Genomic DNA, 19,873 nt, shown 5'->3' with positions numbered 1-19,873 from the left:
TTCATTCCCTCCACCACAGACGCACAGTGGCAACAGTGTGTACCATCTACAAGATACAGTGCAGGAACTCACCAAGGCTCCTTAGGCAGCACGTTCCAAACCCAAGACTGCTACCAGCTAGAAGGGCAAGGACAGCAGACACATGGGAACACCACCACCTGGAACTTCCCCTCCAAGCCACTCACCATCCTGACTTGGAACTATATCGCCATTCTTTCACAGTTGCTGGGTCAAACTCCTGGAACTCCATCCCTTACAGCACTGTGGGTGTACCTACACCACATGGGTTGCAGCGGTTTAAGAAGGTAACTCACCACCATCTTCTCAAAGGCAATTAGGGATGGGAAATAAATGCTGGCCTTGCCAGAGATGCCCACATCCTATGAATGAATAAATAATAAAGAATGCCATAACAATGTTGGCATCCTTAACTTTGCAGTTTGTTTTTGATATTTTCATCTATAAAATCCACTCAAAAACGCCTTGTAAATTTTTCTGGCAAATAACATTCCAAAAATATTTTTATTTTGGACTACTTTAAGATAAATTATAATTTGTTTCCATAGTTCTATATCTCTCAGTATGATGCAGTGCCAGCCTGTAATGCCCAGATCCTGAACCCAAAATGTCTAACAGAGGCAGCAGCAGAAGTTATCAATGGTGACATCTGAGGATTTTATCCAAAAGTTGTAGATTGATGCACTTTCAGCCTTTTGTTCTCTTCTTTTACACACATTCAGCTTCTTAGCTTGCTAAGCACATCTCAGTTATGCTGAAGCAAATGAGGCGGAATCATTAAGCATAGCAGAAAAATCTAGAGGAATGGAAATCATCCATAAAGTTTTGGCTTATTATTTTATCATGCAAAGTCTATACCTAACTTAAAAGTAAATATTAAAACTCAGTTTGACAGGCTGCGTAAAACAAATGTCATGCCCAGTTCATTATGAACTTTCAGTCCATCACTTTAAAAAAACTGTACACAAACAAGCTATTAAAATGGCTGCTACAAATCATGTGACCTTTGACATTTGAGCTACAGACAGTAACAAGTCATAGACGAATACCTAATTAAATATGGATATCATTAGCCATCTAGGGAATTGACACATCTCTTTGTTTAAGGATGGGCAACATAAAAGACAATTGAATTACCAGACTGCCTCTCTACATATCTCAGACTGAACAAAAGGGAAGATCAAAATGCACAACACAGGATGTGAAATCAACACAAACACCCCCCTATTTGTTAAAGGACTTGAACTTGTGCAATGCCTCATGGGGGCAGCCATGTTTTTGCCTGCTTTTAAAAATCAGCTAAGAGTTATTTGTAATTAGTCATCAGTTCATCAGAAAGCCAAATCATAAACTAGCTATAAGTCATCAAGCAGCCAAGGTAATTAACAGCAACGCTTTGAAAGTGGGAGATTCCAAGAGAGAGAGAAGGACACCCCACCAACCTGTTCTAATTTAAAGCTCACATGAGAACCAGCCTCCTAGCTATTCAGCTACAAAAAAACCTCACAACCTGCTGTTAACCTTTGCTTTACAAGAACAAGACCCCCCTCCCCCTCGCCCCACTTCAACTTTAAAGCATCAAAACCACCCAAGAAACTATTGGCCTGCCACATGGGAGACAGAAGTTCAGAAACCAGAGACTAAGATACCTGTAATCTGTAAAAGTACATTAGCTTTACATGTATCTTCATCTGTGTGTGGGTGTGCGTGTGAAATCAAGTGGGTAATTGTTGCATTAATTTGGATTAAGTGTGTTAGAATAAATAGCCTTCTTTATTTTTATACTTGCAAAAGCTTGCTGCTGAATTATTTAACTGGAATACACACTCCAAGGGTAAGAGAATGCACACAAAACATACTGATCAGGGGCAGTAAGAGAGCACATACATTCTGTTCACGACACAACTCTTCTCTTTCTTTTAGACTAGATACTGCCCAAAGCAGATTAATAGACTCCACGAGAAAAGTCTAATCTTTCTCATTATTCATCTTCTACAGTACTTAAGAAATATGGATGGCTGTTAGTTTTGTGAGAGATTTTAATCAAAGCAGCACTGCAAGTGTTGCACAGGCTTAAGGAAGAGTTTGATACTTACGCCAAAAATACATAACAGTTGCTTCAGCTGCATATCCTAATCCAAGAAGGCTGTAAGTGAAATCTTACATATTGCTTTTACTGCCTGAAGAACTCCCTGCTAGAGAATGCCATTTCCTGGGACTCTATCCATTGTATGTGGAAGTTTAGGTGTAGAGATTTTTATTTTCCAATTTCTTTCTCTCATCTCCTGAAGCCTCTGTTCCTCATTGGATATGGTTCCACAGGGTCAAGCAGCCTCCAGTATTTTATGAAGTGGCTGGCTACCAAACAAGAGTGTTGGCAGAACAAAACAGAATTACCTGGAAAAACTCAGCTGGTCTGGCAGCATCGGTGGAGAAGAAGAGTTGACGTTTCGAGTCCTCATGACCCTTCAACAGAAACTTTCTGTTGAAGGGTCATGAGGACTCGAAACGCCAACTCTTTTCTTCTCCGCCGATGCTGCCAGACCTGCTGAAGTTTTCCAGGTAATTCTGTTTTTGTTTTGGATTTCCAGCATCCGCAGTTTTTTGTTTTTATCTAAGAGTGTTGGCAGGCTATCTAACCATTAGAGGGCATTACAGATTAGCTTGAGCTTGTCCTCAGCCAGTCAAGAAACATCCACATTTTCAGGATAGATTATTTGATGGGAGTGGGAAATCTGAATGATTTTTTTCCTTTCCCTAGCCCCAGGCACTGAGGCCAGTCGCAGCACTCCAGTTGCGATATCAGCTGATAAGCAAATTGAACACATATTTTCTGGTCTGTATGTCACAGAAGCACCATGACATTAGAGGAGCCTGCAAGATGGAGATTTACCATGATTCGATGAATTAGGATTGCTATGACACCTGGTGTGGGAAACCATGGAAACTTATTCACTGCAAGTCTTTCTCTGCTGCTATCAACCACCAGGGTCAAATTCATGAGACATTGCCTTTGAGATGCATCTGGCAGCACAGACTGGACTGGATGTGATAATTTTCATGTTATGTCCTTGTTACAAATTGAATGATTTCAAGTTTACCAAGTGACTGCTGTTCAAAATATAAAACAAGCCTGGCAATTTTAACCCCACATGCCTGGTGGAAACAGGACTAATTACCAACTCTAAAGACACCCGAATCCTAAAGTCCATGATCTTAACTCAGGCTTCTGGACACTGTGGCTTTCCTGCCAGGCAAAGTCAAGCATAAGAAAGCCATTTGGTATTTTTTTAGAGCAGTGCTCTCTGACCCCCACAAGGAAAGTTCAGGCTTGACATCCCCTGTATTCCCCACCTCTCTCTGACCTTTCCAGAAATACCAAATCTATCTGCAGAATGACAGGGTGTGGTGATTTTTCACAGATCAGCAGACGTATCCCACCCACCTCCTAACAATTCAACCTCCAGCTGCCCAAAACCCACTTGGAGTTAAAATCAAGGCCCACGTGTTTTGCTACTAGATCAAGCATGACTCACTTATTTCAATTGCTAATACCGACATTCGCGAAAGTAACAGAATGTTCTGTTCGCAGAATGGGCTTTTGGGCAACTCCATTCTGATGGTCTAACAGCCTGCTTATTGGGTGATTCTGCAAGGCGCAAATGTATTTTCCCCTGATTTATTCTGTAAATCCATTCAAGCTTGATTTGCATATGCATTTACTCAAAATGTTGCTTGTGGCCTTTGCATTTAAACAATTTGTGTAATAGTTGCTTTTGCATTGATCATTTGAGTGTTTGTTGAGTTGTTCGAGAACCATGACTTCAAAAGAATTGCATACTCTGAAACATGATTCTGAAAACACATCTTCTTGATGATTTCTGACATTTGAGCAAATAGAATCTTTAATCTCTACTTAAGTTAGACTCTTGTAGAATACTGATACTGTAAGTGGTACTTGAAAATAAAACTACAGAATTTGCTCTACCAGTAACCAGGACTTTGCTTTTCAAAATGAAAAGACTCATTCTCCAGAAATAATGCTTATGAAGGGTAATTAACCCATTTGTACACTTTTTATGCCTTTTAATGTTTACATTGTCCTGTTAACATTTGTAGATGTTCCATTTGCAATATTTCTATTTGGCTGTAAATAAATGTATTGATTGTTTCAATATGTAAAGTTTGATCTGTATTTAATATCCACTGTACTGATTGATGGTATAACATGACACAACATATAATCAAGTAAACTGACTGCTGAAAATAGATCAACTGTTAATTCTAGGCTCATGCAACTCTGTGAAGGGCTGATTATTCATAGAAACTATAGCTACTAGGATTGAAGGAGCATGATCTTTTATAGGCATTGACTTACAGGAAGAGAGCAGTTCTATAAAGAAACAAAATTATAACATTTTTGATGTCACTAATGCACAAATTACAATCCCTAGGCTTTCTGAGACCATCACAGTACATGTCAAGGGGATCTTGCACTGTGACTTGCATAGGCCATGTAAATTTTTGTGATATTTGTCTTTTAATCTGTAATCCACTGACTTCATTACTCACAAATACATCTCTACTGAATATTGAAAAGACTGGATAATAGCATAGATGTTACATTTGCAGGCCATTCATGTCATTTCTATCTCCTCCAGGGAATTTCATTACGCAATGCTTGATGCCAGAGTAAAGTAACAAAGAACACACCCTGGAACACTGAGCTGATAAAATGGTCATTTAGGTTCAGTTTTTTGATGCATTATTTTTGGTCGCGTCCAGAGATTTTCTTTGTTTGCATCATTTATTATAACAGGCTATAGTTGTCATAATAAAAACAAATTGTGCCAGACGGCAAGACAGCTGGAGATTGAAAACAGCTTAATATTTTGCTCATGTACCAGTCTGCTACTTTGGCTTGGAACCACCACAAGAGCCTCACAAACATGCAGATCTGAATTTGAAATATGCTCAGCAGAGCACTGAGTTTTTTATATAGGGGATCGAACAACAGTAAAATACATTCTTCAGCAACAATAATCTGTTAACATTAGCCTTTGGTTAATTTGTTTGGCCATTAAGTGGTGTTAGGTATCATGATTGCTTAGCCATGATAAATAAGTGTGATTCTATTTTAACCTGATTTACAAACACACATGCACACATATATATGTATAACTAAATAAATGCCATCTGTGTTCAAGATAACTAAGCCTACGTGGACCCTAACTAGAGGAGCAAGTCATCCAAAAAGTAAGCTCTTAGAAAAATCTTACCTGGCTTCATGAAAGTCCCAAGGATTGTCAGCCCTCACTTGGTCTTTTTCTAATCATCTCTTAATTGACTCCTCCATCATGAACACATGCCCCTTCCTCTCAATCACTCCCCCTTCCCTCCAGATTGTCCTCTACCCGAGCTCGATCACAGCCCCTTTGTCTAGATTGCCCCTTTCACCTCAATAACATCCCCTCCTTCTCAATTACCGCCTTCTTCCTCTCAATCACACCCTCATCCTTCCAGATTGACCCCTTCCCTCAATCACACCGCTCCTTCCAGATTGACCCCTATCTCTTTGCAGGTTGCAGCAGCCTGAAACCTACATCCACTTCATTGGTGATTTGTTTGGGGACATGTAGCAGCAGCTCGCTGGTCTAATTTAAATGAGCCAGTATCGAGTGTGCCTCAGGCTACCCGTACTGGTGCAAGGATCATTCCCTGGTCCCATTTGTGTGTCAGCAGGTTGACACTACCCAATTTCATCCACTCTCTCCTTATCCAGCTGGCTCCTATTCATCATTTTCCTTCTTTCTTTCGAGTCTGAAAATGTTCCAGCTAACAATAGTAAACATGTGCAAATGTAAATTACTTGTTAAAGATTGGATCTATCTTAAAATATGTTTTCATTGAAATTCATTTCATTAGAACATCCTTAGCACTATTTTTAATAGACTAGACCAGAACTTCTGTGGAGAGGCGATCACCGTCAGATTGCCACACCTCTCCTTTTCACTTACTCAAGTTTAGAGCTGCACATTTCTCGCCCAGACTTTTGCCCAGGGCCTGGTGAGAAATATGCTGTGCAGCTGCTCTGGATGTCCCTTCTGTGCATGGCAGGATCATTGGAGAAGGGAAGCCATGCCCTATTTTTGCAGTACTAGCTGTTGTAAATTGGTATGTTTAAAGGTCCCAGCCTCTTTGACATGAGTCAGGGGCTGCATTTTATATGCCTCCGCCAGGCATGTTTCCAATGTGGGGACATATAAAATAGGGAGGGGGGGGGGGGGGAAATGAAGGTGTGGGGGGGAGGTTGGAAACTGGAGGGAGTATGGGGATGAGGGGTAACAGGGGAGAAATGGCAGCTGTGGAGGTAGGTGCATGAGGGGTTTAAGGTGTAAGGGAAGGTGTTTGGGATGGGAAAGGAGTGTGGAGAGGGGAGGGAGTCTGAGGGAGGAAGGATGAAGTGCAGAGAAGGGAGGGAATAAGGCTGGAGGAAGTAGTAAGGATGGAGGAAGGAGTTGGGAAGTGGGAAGGACTAAGGGTGGAGAAAGAAGTAAGTGTGTCTGAAAGAGTCAGGAAGGGTCAAGGAGTAATGCTGGAGGAAGAAGTAAGGGTGTCAGAAGGAATCTGATGGAAGGGGAAAGGACTAAGCAGGTGGGGAGGGGGGTGGAGTTGTGGGGGTACGGGGGTGGGAGGGGGGGGGTCCGTGGGGAGGGCTGGGGGAGGGCCAAGTGGGGGAGGAGTTTGGGGTATGGGGAAGGGGTTCCAAGGGGTCTGGAGTGGGGGAGAGGTCCTGGGGAGGGTTGCCCAAGTGGACGTGCAAGGGAGGGTTCTGATGAGTCTATGATTGCCTCCGAGCAAACTGAGGGTGGGCATGGTATGAGGGAATGATGAGACTGAACGAGGGCAGAGTACGGCAGTAGGCTGAGAGGGTGAGGGTTTGACAGTAGTGGTAGAAGGGGTGGTGAGGGTGTTTTGTGGGGATTCAGAGACAGGCATGGATATGATTGGGAAGGAGGAGGTCGTGGAGGTGAATGTGGATTGAGGTGAGATTTTCGAGAAGGAAGGGAATGTGCATATTTTTTGGACATCCCCGAAGGAAAAGGGTTGTGGCTGGTAGGTAACGGAGGGGCAGTGGAAAGAGATGCCAGGAGGGGGGAGGGGGTCAACTGTGATGGGGGAAAGGAAATGGGTGACAGGGGAATGCATGAGAAACTAAATCAAGATCATCCTGTCTAAATTCAAAGTGAAACAACAGTCGTCGTGGGTGAGATCAGGTGTTGCATGGGAGTGTGATCAGTGGGTGGGCGGAGATGTAGGTCAACTCAGATGGACAACTGAAAGCGAATCCCAGCAGGCAGCATTGAAAATGCTCAGGACATTGAAGTGAGTGTGAAACAAGAAGTGTCTGTGTGTGTGGGAGAGTGCTTGCATGAGGCTCCGAAAGGCCCTGCCACACACACTCTTCTCCATCCAGCATCACTGGTTGGCCAAATCCTCCCTCTGCAGTGACAGAGGACGAAGTTGAGGGGCTCACAGGGAAAAGAGATTAGGTGGAAGAGGACAACTCTGAGATTTCTGAGTGGATGATCCAGTGGTGTCCAGCTGCCGCTCCTTCTCCCTTACGGTGCTCAAAAGCCCTGGCCTGACTCCATGAGGGGAAGGAGCACTTGGAGGGACGTCGAAGTGCCCTGTTTCCTTCTCACGTTGCCACTGCAGGAACTTACCCATGGCTCCCAAGATGGAGTACATGTCTGCACACATCTCTGCATTCTGCTGGACCAGGGTCTCCATGGCACCCACTATCCTCCTCATGGAGACCTCCATACACGCACATGTTGGCACCACTTCATCAGCGAGCAGGCAGATGCACTCCTCTAGTCATGTGACACACTGTTGAGGACTTCCAACAGCTCTACGTGATGTTCCCACACCTTCTACTGACTCTCCAGGATAAGTTGGAAGGCCAAATCCAGAGGCTCATCATCTGACATCAGACCTCACAGACGCCTCTTCCCCAGCAGTCCTCTGAGTGCCAGGGTGCTCGGCCGAACCTATCTCCTCCTGCTGCAGACACATGTCCATGTGGTGACCACCAGATTGTGAATTCGAGCCTGCTCTAGATCTAGGTCCAACCGATGTTTGTGTCTCTGTGCTGGTGGAGGGTGAGGGTGAGCGCTGTAATGGGTCTTCCAGGCTGCTTATTTCTAGCTCTTCAATGGAGGAGGTGAGGACATGGATGGAGCTGAGGGACTGGCTAGCTGAGGGTGTCGGTCGCTTGGCGGAGCTCCCTGTGAAACAAAGTAGAGATACTTAGTGCATGGCAGCAGAGTCAAAAGCAGGAGAGAGAGCACTCACATTTGCATTGAGAGAGGGATGGTGTGGTGCAGGATCCTCTCAAGGGTGTTCACCACTGACCTCACCATCACCGCAGGCACAGTCCATGCCCTCACAGTCAGCACGATGGCACACTCCTCAAAGGGAGTGAGGAGCCTAATGTGGGCCATTCCACCCCCTGTCTGGGACTTCTCCTTGATGTGAGCAGGCTTCTCCTGTGTGGAAACAGATCGAGAGAGTGTGAGCGGGACACGTGGTACTGCGTGGAATGTTTGTGTGGTGAGCGGAGCCATGGACAGATGAGGACGCGAGCTCGAGAGGGTATGAGCATGATGGAGATGTGAGGGTGTCTGTGAGAGTTAGCATGTTGTCCCTTGATGTGTGAGATCCCTGTGGATGTGTTATGGATTTGTGACTGTGCGAGTTGAGAGTGATGAGAAGAGTGAGTTACCCTGGAAGAATAGATGAGACCATTCATCCTGTTGCGGCACTGGGTGACTGTCTTCTTTTGGAGGACATTGACACTGACCACAGCTGCCACTGCCTCCCATACTGGATTGCTGATGCAGCTGGCCATCCTGTGGCCAGAGCGGGGGTAGAGGACATCATGGTGGGCATTCAAAAAGCGCTCGAGGGACGCATCACTGAAGCAGGGGTCTGTAGTCTTTTTGCCTATTGAGGCCATCCTGTCTTCCATGCAGCATTCCTGGGCTGGAAGCAATGATAGGCGTGCGCATGGCTGCACTTTAAATGTGGTGCCCAGCGTGATGAAGCAGCAAGGTTATGGTGTGGTGGGCAAATGAGAGCCCGCCCGCAATGGAAGCAACATGTTTCCTGGGATTGCATAATTAATGCAATGGGTTTGGGATGATATGTCATGAGAAGCTGCCATTATAGCCAGTTGGTAAAGCGTAGTTTTACCAACCCGCTACCACACTTAGTGCAAATCTGGGACGATTTTGCCCTCTGTCTCTTAATGATACCAATGAGGTTTAGGAATATATCTTCCAAAACCATAAACTAATAGTTGGCACATGGTTCTAATTAATTATCTTTTGTATTTTGAAATTTGTTGGTTGTGAATCAAATAAATATCACACTGTAATTTTTTTTTTGCTGAGATGATTTTTGTTCTATTTCTAAATTTATTTTTATTAGTGCATCAGCTTGCCTCAATTAATACACTCCCACCTCTGGGTGGACAAGTTGTGGACCTATGCTCACTCTCAGATGCTCTGGTTCAGAATGTATTTGTAAAAGTCATTACAAAGCTGGGGGTGTGCTGCATTATTGAAAACCTTGTTCTTCAAGGCAGATGACAACCTGAAACCCATCACTTGTTCTGATGGTGTTAGAGATTCCATGGGAATGATTTCGAGGAGAGGAGAAAAGAAAGGAGAAAACATTACCTGTTTCCTGGGCAAAACTCTACCCTCAATAATGCCATGATAAACAGAATAAACGACCATTCATCTCATTCACATTTCATCATGAGGTCTTGTTTTGTGAAAAATGGCTGCCAACTTTTGCCTACATAATCATAATCATTGTACTTCAAAGCAACTTGTCATATGTGAAGCATTTTGAGATATTTCTGAGAGAAGTGATAAGGCATTCGATAACTCCAAGTCTATCAATAAATCTGTGAATGATGCACTACCCAAAAGGTCACTTTGATGTTAAACAAAATTACTGTTGTAGTAGATGGTAGGCTATTCCTGCAAACATTTAGTTCAGGGCACCAAGAAAAACATTATCAATGGAAACATTTCTTGTTTTACAGGGTTATCTTTTTATTACAACAAACTGACATTTAAATACTTTGGAAACTGAATTAATTATTTAAATTAAGTCTACACTGTGCGTTCTCATTATCGATAAAGTATTTCGAGTCATCTTCTGCAGAATTATGGAGCACAGTGACAACCAATAAATGTCCAGACAGTTAATCAGTCTCTTAACCCTACATATTTTAAAGTAAATCTTTAATGGGAAGAACTCCTATGACAATGACTGTATTAATCATTTCGTCAGAGACAATGTCTTAATAGAAGTTCAAGTTTTTGTGTCCTCGATGACACTAATTAAAATTGGTGCCCATTTTTCTTTCGGTGAACCAGGGAACTGAAGGCTAAAGAGAATAAATGAAGTTCAGGCAGAAAGAGGGTACATTTTAGGTGCTCAAAATGAAGTCAATGCTGTGGACTCTGTTTAAAGTGGAATCAGGATCAAACTGCATGCAATCCTGAAGCTGTCAGCCAGAGCCAGTGACAATTGTCACCATTTTGGCCAATGAGGAGAAAAATCAAACCAGGACCACTCAGATTTGCTGCAGTCAAATATTGACATTATTGGAGTTGTTTTAGTAATCAAAAATCATTCATGTGATTGCTGAGCCTATGATCTCACTGCATGTACCATTGTATGCATAACATATTGCATCCTGATAATTAGGACCTTTTAAACCTCTACCTACGTCTGCTAATCACTTACTGCATCTAATGGCTACTGCAGTGTACATGTGCAGACATTTTTTAATAATCAATAGTTATTGCTTTAGGAAAACACAATTGCATCTGTGGAAAAAATTCTTCTATTTATTTTATTCAAATTTTGTTTGATAACTCCTGTGAAACATCATGGGATATCATTAGAGGTGCCATTTAAATACAAGTTGTGATTGTTGTGCCTTTTCACTCCAATGGCTAAATGTTGCAGTCAGTAAATGTGTACAGAGTGTTATGACCAGTCCTGGACAAGGTCCCCAATTTGTTAAATTCCTGGACAAGATCCCCAATTTGTTACGATCGGGAGGGAACCAAAATTTTGTTATGTGCTGTGAGTCTTTAGAATTCACTTCCTCAAAAGGAAGCAGAGGCTTTGAATATTTTTAAGGCAGAGATAGATTTTTGCTTAACAAGGTGATGAAAGGTATTAGGAGTAGGCAGGAATGTGGGGTTGAGGTTATGTTCAGATCAGCCATGATCTTATTGAATGGTGGAGCAGACTCGAGGGACCGAGTGGCCTACTCCTGCTCCTAATTCGTGGGTAGAATTTTCCCTCATCGAGCGGGCATGGTAGGCAGCCCCGGGGTGGCCGCGAAACTGACTGCCGCCCATGATCCGGCCTCGACCGCGATTTCACGCTGGCGGACCAATTAAGGCCCACCCAGCATGAAACACAGCTCTGCACTGGCCGGGATGAGCAGAGAGGGGGCGGGGGCCTGTCGGCCACTGGGTCCAATGGCGACCCAGCAGCCGGTTTAAAAACAGCTCAGGCAGCCCCAGAAAGGCTGTGAGGGGAGAATGTCTGTCTGCTGTTGTAACGATGGAGTCGAGTGCAGCTTTGAATGCCAGGCAGGAGGTGAGGTTGGCTGGGCACTCAGCCTCCCATTTTTCCAATGATTGCCTTACTGCCCTCCTGGAGGAGGTGGCTGCCAGAAGGGACATCCTTATCCCCAGAGATAGGAGGAAGAGGCCACAACACCTCACAAAGAGGGCATGGGAGGAGGTGGCAGCCCTGGTGAGCAGCCATGACGTGGTGCAGCGCACATGGGTGCAGTGCCGGAAGCGCTTCAATGACTTACTGTGCTCAGGAAAGGTGAGCAACATGTTGGCATGGTTTGTGTGCAGAAGTGTTAAGGTGTGGCTGCCCTGCCATGGAGCTCAGGGGTGCTATAGTCTGAGTGCCAACTGTCAATCACGCAGGAGCTAGCCAAGGGGGTGAGCCCTGGCTGCTTGGACTGATTGACTGACTGACTCAGGAACCATGACTTGGATGTGCCCTGCAAAGTTTTCCTCAGCTGGGGTTGGCTAGGGTGCAATGGCGCTGCAGGTAGAGAGTGGACTAATCAATACTCCTCTGTCCTTTCAGGAGAAGGTGAGCCATAACCAAGCCGAGAAGGCATGTACTGATGGAGGCCCATCTAACCTCCTGCTGCTCAGTAGATTTGAGCAAGATGTCCTGGAGCTTGAGAGCTGGCATGGTCCCCGTGCAACCGGGCGTGGCTGGGGTGGGGTGCCAGATGAAGGTAAGAGCGCAGTGTATAGAGGTGAGACTTTCAGATAGTGCAACCGTTCTAGTGTAGTCTCTTCATTGATGTGAGCTTCGAACCGGGAGTCCCAACTGACCATTGAAAGACGATGGCACCCTGATGCAGATCTCCATTGTCTCCTGGCATGCGCAGTGACTGTGATGACTTTAACTAAGACATATCCTTCTCCCTTTTAGGTTTTCCAGCAGGCATTCGATCTGCAGAGCCCAAAGGAACGCCCCTGGCACCGGAGTACCAACGGGTGTCATTTTCACCTGCTTCACACCCAGTCTCTGAAGCAGGCACCAATGCAGATACCAGCGCCTCGGTAGGCATTAGAGTGGTGGTAAGTATCTCAGTGCATATTCATGAGGGCACTTCACACTTGCTTGAGGAACTGACAGAGGCAGGGAATGTCCAGGGTGCTGATAGTTGGGGACCAGGGCGATGCTCAGTCAAAGGCAGATGATGAGCCTCTGGAGTTGTCCATTAGGTGGCAGATGCTGGATGTCCAGCAAGATGTGCAGGAGGATCTGGTGGAGATACATGCAGGTCTGTGTGCCATGGTCTCCATAATGGAGGAGTCCATGTGGAGCGAGTGCGCTGCCTCCACTATTGAGAGAGTGGTGGCTCTCATGGAGAGGTAGCTCCAGTGACAGAATGAGGGGTTCCTAGGGTTGCATTTGGACCTGCAAACCCTCACACAGGCACTGTCCTCAGTTGGTCAGTGTCAGTGTGGGAGATGGATAAGGCACCCAGTATCCCAGCTAGGTGCCCGGCCATCAGTGGTGAGCAGGGAGGTCCACAGCGACCTCACACTGGCGCAAGAGCTGCCTGTTGTCTCTGCGAGCTCCTCTTAGGGTGCTCTGGATGACAGCAGCAGCTCCTCTGCCCATCCACTTGTGAACGTGGCATCTGATGAGGCTGCAATGACTGAGGATATGCCAGCCATGGCACTTGCTGCTCCCTCCCAGGCGGGGCCAGCACAGGGTTCACTGGCTAGAGGACGACCTCCAACATCTCGAGGCCAACAAGACAACAGAGCCAGCAGGCTGCATCTAAAGCTGCTGCCAATGAGGGGGGAGCACCTAGACATAGCACTCACAAACATAAGTTAAAGGCACCTTGAGCACAAGAGGGACAGGTCACGGGCAATTTTATATTCATTTATGTTTACTTTATATATACTGGTCTGGGAATGAAGACCAGAGAAGTTTATGTAAATAGTTTGTAATTGTCAAAATAAGATAAATTTTGCATTTGTCGTATTGCCTGAGTATGCTTCACTTTTTTATTTTATTGGTGCAGGGTACGCCAGTATGTAATGCTGGATATAGGCAGTTCTGAAGTTTATTGCACAGACACTGTGTGTTCTTTGTGTTCAAATGAAAGGGATGGAGGTGGCAGCCCTGACATGTGATTGAAGCTGATCGTTGACAGCCTAGCTGAAGGAGTGCTGGATTAAGGCATCCCTGATGTCTCTGTCTCCCTGGAGGTTAACAAGGTCTGGCTCCATGCCCTCGGTGTTCTTTTCACTGTGCTCATCTTCTGACTCAGTACTGGTTTCATCCTCTGTGGCCTGTGCAGCTGCATCAAGGTCCTCTTCCTCCAGTGGGTCCCCCCTTGCCAGTGCCAGATTGTGGAAAGCGTAGCATGCAACCATGATCAGTTACACCCACTCTGAGGGTTTTGTAGTGCTCCCCCTGGACGATCCAGACATCACAAGTGCATCTTGAGAAGACCTAAGGTCCTCTCTACCACTGCCTTCTGGAGGCATGACTTGTATTGTAATGTGGCTCTGCCTCTGCCATTGGGTGGCGGAGAAGCGTCATGAGCCACTGCTTCAACGGATAGCCCTTGTCACCCAGCAGCTATCCATCCAGTCGGGCTGTAGCACTGAAGAGCCTCAGCACCTGGGAGTGTCTAAGGATGTATGTGTCATGGGAACTGACTGGGTACCTTGCACAGACTTGCAGAATCTGTGTCTTGTGGTCACACACTATCTGCATGATCATGGAATGGAAGATCTTCCTGTTAACGAAGGCACCTGGCTGACCCGCTGGCACTTTGACGGCCACACATGTGCAGTCGATGGCACCCTGGACGAGGGGGACTACAGCAATCACTGCAAAGCCTCTGGCTCGCTCAGCCTGGCTGGCCTCATCTGTATGGAAATGAATAAACCGCTTGAACAGACCTTCTGTCACCAGCTTAAAGCAACTGTGGACAGCTAATTGGGAGACTCCACAAAGATCCTCCAATGACCCCTGGAAAGAGCCGGAGACATAGAGGTTGAGGGTCACTGTGACCTTCAGAGCCACTGGCATGGGGTGTCCACCCACACAGTCAGAACTGACCTCAGGCCCAATCATCTGGCAAATGGAGGTTATGTGCTCCCTTGAAAGGCGGAGCCTTCTTCAGCATTGCACCTCGGACATATTGAGGTAGCTGCACCACCACCTGTAAGCCCTGGCAGCAGGATAGTGGCGTCTTCTGCAGCGGCCCTGTCCGCCTTGGACCACCTGCTGGCCCTGCGCCCCTTGTGCCTGCACTTCTCCTCCCACAGTTCCCTCCCCTGGAAGCTGCACTGGGACACCTGGCCTCCTCTCCCTTCTGCCCTTCTCTTCCTCCTCAAAGGAGATGCCACCAACGGAGAGCACAATCCCCATTACCAGGGTAAAACAAGGCTGTCTAATACTTGGAAGGGTCCACATGGTCCTTAGGGGCCTGGCAGACAGCAATAAGTCCTGAAATGAGGCCTGAAACTGCTAAGAATTAAGCCCTGAACAGAGATGAAGCTGCCAAGTGCCAATGAGCAACCAGCTGCAAACTATCTCCAAAACTGCCCTCTACTCACCCTGGCAATGCTGCTGACCCTTTTATTCCTGCCCTTGGATGAAATTGTGAAGATGTCAGCTGGCCGCCTGTCCATTTTGCCCGTGGAACAAGCAGAAAATCACATGGGCAAGGAAAATCACAGTCAATTGGACTGTTAAGGGCCTGAAGTGGCCTGTTAATTAATGGCGGGCACTGCTCCGACACCTGCACATGCCCACCGAATGAAATATTGCGTGAGTGCACCATGACATCGGGACACTCACCCGACGTCATTGTGCACAATTTTACACCGGTTTGGGTCGGACACGCACCTGCCCACAAAATTCTGCCTTGTATGTTTGCATGTTCGTGTCCCAGATGAGGAGGAATGAACTGGCTCCCTCTTTGATCAACCCCTTCGCTTGGTTGAACAAGGTTAGTTTAAAAATCCTTTCCCCATGGATACCTTTCCCAGTTCAAATTGTTTACTTTTTATAAGGAGACAATAACAAGGGCTTTCTTGAGCCAAGGAAAGGATAAGGGCGGAATCGTCCCAGATTTGCAATAAGTGCATTAGTGGGCGTGAAATAAAGTGTTTACCTGTCGGCCACAATAGTGGGTTTTTGCACCGTATCATCCTTTTCCCGCCTCATAAATGATGCTGTCATGGGAAACACGCTGTATCGCTGGCGGCAGGCCTCCGATTGGCCTGCCATGCTGTTACCTCACCGCTTCTTCATGCCAGGTGCCATATTTAAAATGCACCCGCGCACATGCTCCTTAATGCTTGCAGCCCAGGACTGCTCCCCTGAAGGCATGGCCCCAAAAGCTGGGAATATTGCAGCCTCCCGATTTAATGACGCACCCTGGGACACCTTCTGGACACCATGGAAGCCTGCTGTGAAGTCCTCTACAACGGCCCTGGCCACAGGAGGCCCATCAATCTCACCATTCTGGCTTGGAAGTGGTGTCAAAGGTGGTCAGTGCCAATATTGCACACAAGGGATCGGCCATCCAGTGCAGAAAATGGATGAATGATCTCATCCGTGCTGCCAGGGTAAGTTAACCATCTCATCAATCTCAACTCACCTGTTCACTAGCTCATCACCACTAACTCTCTCACACTCACCCACACATCTCCACCTGGACTTGCCTCCTCTGGAGACTGAATCCTCATCCCGCCCATGTCTTTACTCAGCACACACGCACACCTGGCATCCTTCTCATTTGGCCTGGCATGCACCTTTCTCACACTCTCTCCATCTGTGTTTATGCAGGACAAGCTCACGCACAATCTCCAGGGGAGGCCCCAGACCAGGGGCAGGGTGTCAGATGCTGAGGTCCTCACTCCATTTGAGAGTCGAGTGTTGGAGCTGGCCAGAGAGGATGCCAACCATTCCTGCGGTGACAGTAAGGTTTTCGGCGAACACCCACAGGAGGATTCTGCACCACATGATCCATCTCTCAGTGTTACTCTGAGTCCACTGTTCTGTGTTCAACGTGGCTGCCAAGCACTAATAATCTTCACTTACTGTTCTAGGCACATCTGACACGTCGCCCTCAGGCAACCTTGACCCCGAACCCAGCGTTGACAGTGCCTTGGATGAGGACCCTGATGGCAGCACCTTGAAGACCTGTCAAGGCGCTCACCCACACCATCCACCAGTGCAGCGATACACACCTCAGTGGGACCTAGGTGTAGAGCAGCTTCAGGATCACAATCTGGTGAGCGCGCCACACAACCCACAACCTGTTCCACAGGACGAGGTGGAAGTAGGGACAACCTTGGTTGCCAAAACCCAGAGGACTGCTGGAGGAAAAGAATCTGCTGAGTTCGAGTCAGATGATGAGCCCCTAGACTTGGCCCTCAATCAGTTGCTGGAGCTGCAAAGACAATCACGGGAAAATCAGGAAGGGATGCCTGGTGCACTCCTCAGATTGTAAGGGATGATGCCCGTCCTCCATCAGTCTGAGATGATAACGCTGCCATGCCGATGCACCGAGGTCAACACTGGCAGGATGGTGGCTGCCATGGAGACCTTAGTTCAGGACATTGGTACTGTACTGCTGTGTGGGCTGAACTCCATTGCTGACACCATAGTTGACCTCCAACAGTGTTAGCGTGAGGGGGGTTCAGGGCAGATTGAACTCAGTCCAGCTTCTCTTTCTCCTCAAAGAGTCAGGCAGGGGCCCTCGGACACCCTTAGGGAGGAGGATTAGCAGGCGCGTGCCCCGGAGCCATCCACCCAGGTGACTTCGGGAATGTCTGATCCAAATCCACTCTTTCTATGATCCCCATAACTCCAGCTCCAAAGGCCGAGGAGGGTGCAGCTGGCTCCTGCAGGACACCCAAAGCAGGCTGGTCCTCCAGGTCTCGGCCCTCCAGAGGTCACCCACCAAGGTCATCAGAGACAGGGTGAAGCAGTCAGCAGGCTGCCTCCATCTCCGCTGTGGATGTCAGGGGAACACCAAGATGTAGCAGCAGAGTTAGGAAAGTTAAGAAGATGTAGTTGCTTAGCCTGGGCATGGGTATTAATCATCTGTACTTAATGTAACTATTGTACATAAACTCCAAATAATGTCTCCCTGCCTATGGCTCCTGGCTATGAAGAGCAGTGTTTGTGTCACTCAGATGTGAAACCTTGGTTCCTGCACAAGATAAAGGCAGGTGTCTAGGTCCAGAGCCAATTCCCTGTGCAGTGTGTAACCTTCAGAGCAAAGTGATGGTACGGCCTCAAACTCACGGGACACATTAGTGATGCGTGCACCTCGATGGTGTTTGTCATTGCTTCTGGCTTGTCATAGGCAGGCATCACAGAGTTCCATCATTCTCTCTGTGTGCTCTCAGCACCTTTGAGATGGGGCTGGTCCCCATCTCTTCAGCATCTGGGGCCAGTGACGCTGTGCTCCTGAAGGGGTTAGGTGCTGAAGGCTGACAAAGGATCAGGTGCATTTTAAGTTTCATGCCTGCATCTCCATGATATGACCCTGATCACAGTGCGCAAGCGAGCTGCCCTCAACCAGACAGGAGTCAGACATTCACAGAGGCTGTGTGAAGAGCTATGGAATGTCCTCACTGCATGTCATCATCATCATCCTGGAATCTAGTGGCTTTTAGGGCCTGAACCACGTCTCCATGACATGAGCCTGAATGGTGAGAGTATGTTTGTTGCCATCAGGAGTCAAATGTTCACAGATGCAAGGTGAGGATATCAGGACTGTCCTCACTGCATCTCGTCATCGTCCTCTATGAATCTTTCAATTATGAGGGCCTCCCGAGTGTGCCTGCCTTGTCTGGCCAGTTTGATGGCCTCATCACCAGCTTCCTTGCCTTTGAGTACCTCATCGCTATAATCCCTTTTGATGTCCTCCTCAATGGAGGAGACATGCAGCCCTTATATCTCCTTCTCAGCCAAGTCCTCCTGCCGTTGCAGCACCAGGTTGTGTAGCACGCAGCAAGTAACAATGATGCACGACACCCTCTGGGGACTGTATTGCCATGCTCTACCGAACCCATGATGCACCAGAACCTCATTTTCAAGATGTGTATCATTTTGTCCATCAAATTCTGTGTTGTGGCATGAGCCTTGTTATACTGTCACTTTGCCGGGAGGTGCACTTCCCTCATCTTGAGGGAGGTGCTCCTCTCTTGGTTGAGCCAGGCACCTCCGCTGCACTCTTCTTCTTTCTCTCTGCTCCCTGTAAGCCATGAGGCATACCACTAAATCACCAGGCTCCTTGATACTGATGTTCTCCTCCTGCAGGATCAAAGGGAGAGATATGTGTGTTAGCATATGTGTCCTAAGAACCTTTCTTGGTTAAGTCTGAAGGCCCCTTCACACAAGCAGGAGTGTACTGGCCATCACTTGAGACAATCAGCCTCTTCTAGCCGGTCTCCAAAGAGAAGTGAAAGATCTGCAACCTCTTCCTGTGTTGCAATGGATGGTGTTTCTTCAATAAAGACTGGTTCACTGTGTAATGAGTTGACTTCAAATTCTGCTGCAGATTTGAGCTTTCCAAGTCCTCGGAACAACTTTGGAAATTAATTTCTGATTATTGCTCTGCTGTCATCTAGGCCATCGACCTTTTGTAGAAGACCAGGTCCTGAACATGCTGCCCTGCTTAGCAGAGAAACTTGCTGGCTCTGTAAGAGATAAAGAGTTTAATTACATTCTTTATCTTTATGTCTAAGGGTTGTTTGGATCTGGCCCTTCACCTTGAGCGCTATGCCTCCTGGCCCCTTAGTTTTATTTCTGATGGCTGGATCTCAACATAATTAAATTAGTCCAATTTGTCTAATAAGATTGTGACCCCATCCCTAGTGTCCAGTTTAAATTCTTCTCTATATCCTTTGACATCCAGCTCTACAGACCAGAACTGCTTCTTGGGACCTTTTATTTCTCTGGGAAATTGCCTGGTTGAAATACTGCATTTCCAATTTCCTAGACTGTAAAATTATTGGAAGCTTGTTCCAGTTTTCTTTCTTTAAATTCTGCTTTAGATCTGCAGAATTGTTTAAAATGTCCAGTCTTGTCACAGAGATGCCACTTTTTGGTACCGCATCTGGAACATTTTAAAATAGTTGGAAAGGTTCTTCCCACCCCTTTCACAGTATTGGCAGGCTTTTTGGTGGGTAGGGCCCCCGACTTTTAGCATTCAATCTGGCTT

This window comes from Carcharodon carcharias, chromosome 8 (genome assembly GCF_017639515.1).
Source record: "Carcharodon carcharias isolate sCarCar2 chromosome 8, sCarCar2.pri, whole genome shotgun sequence".
Lineage (NCBI taxonomy): Eukaryota > Metazoa > Chordata > Chondrichthyes > Lamniformes > Lamnidae > Carcharodon > Carcharodon carcharias.
This window is presented reverse-complemented; position numbering follows the sequence as displayed.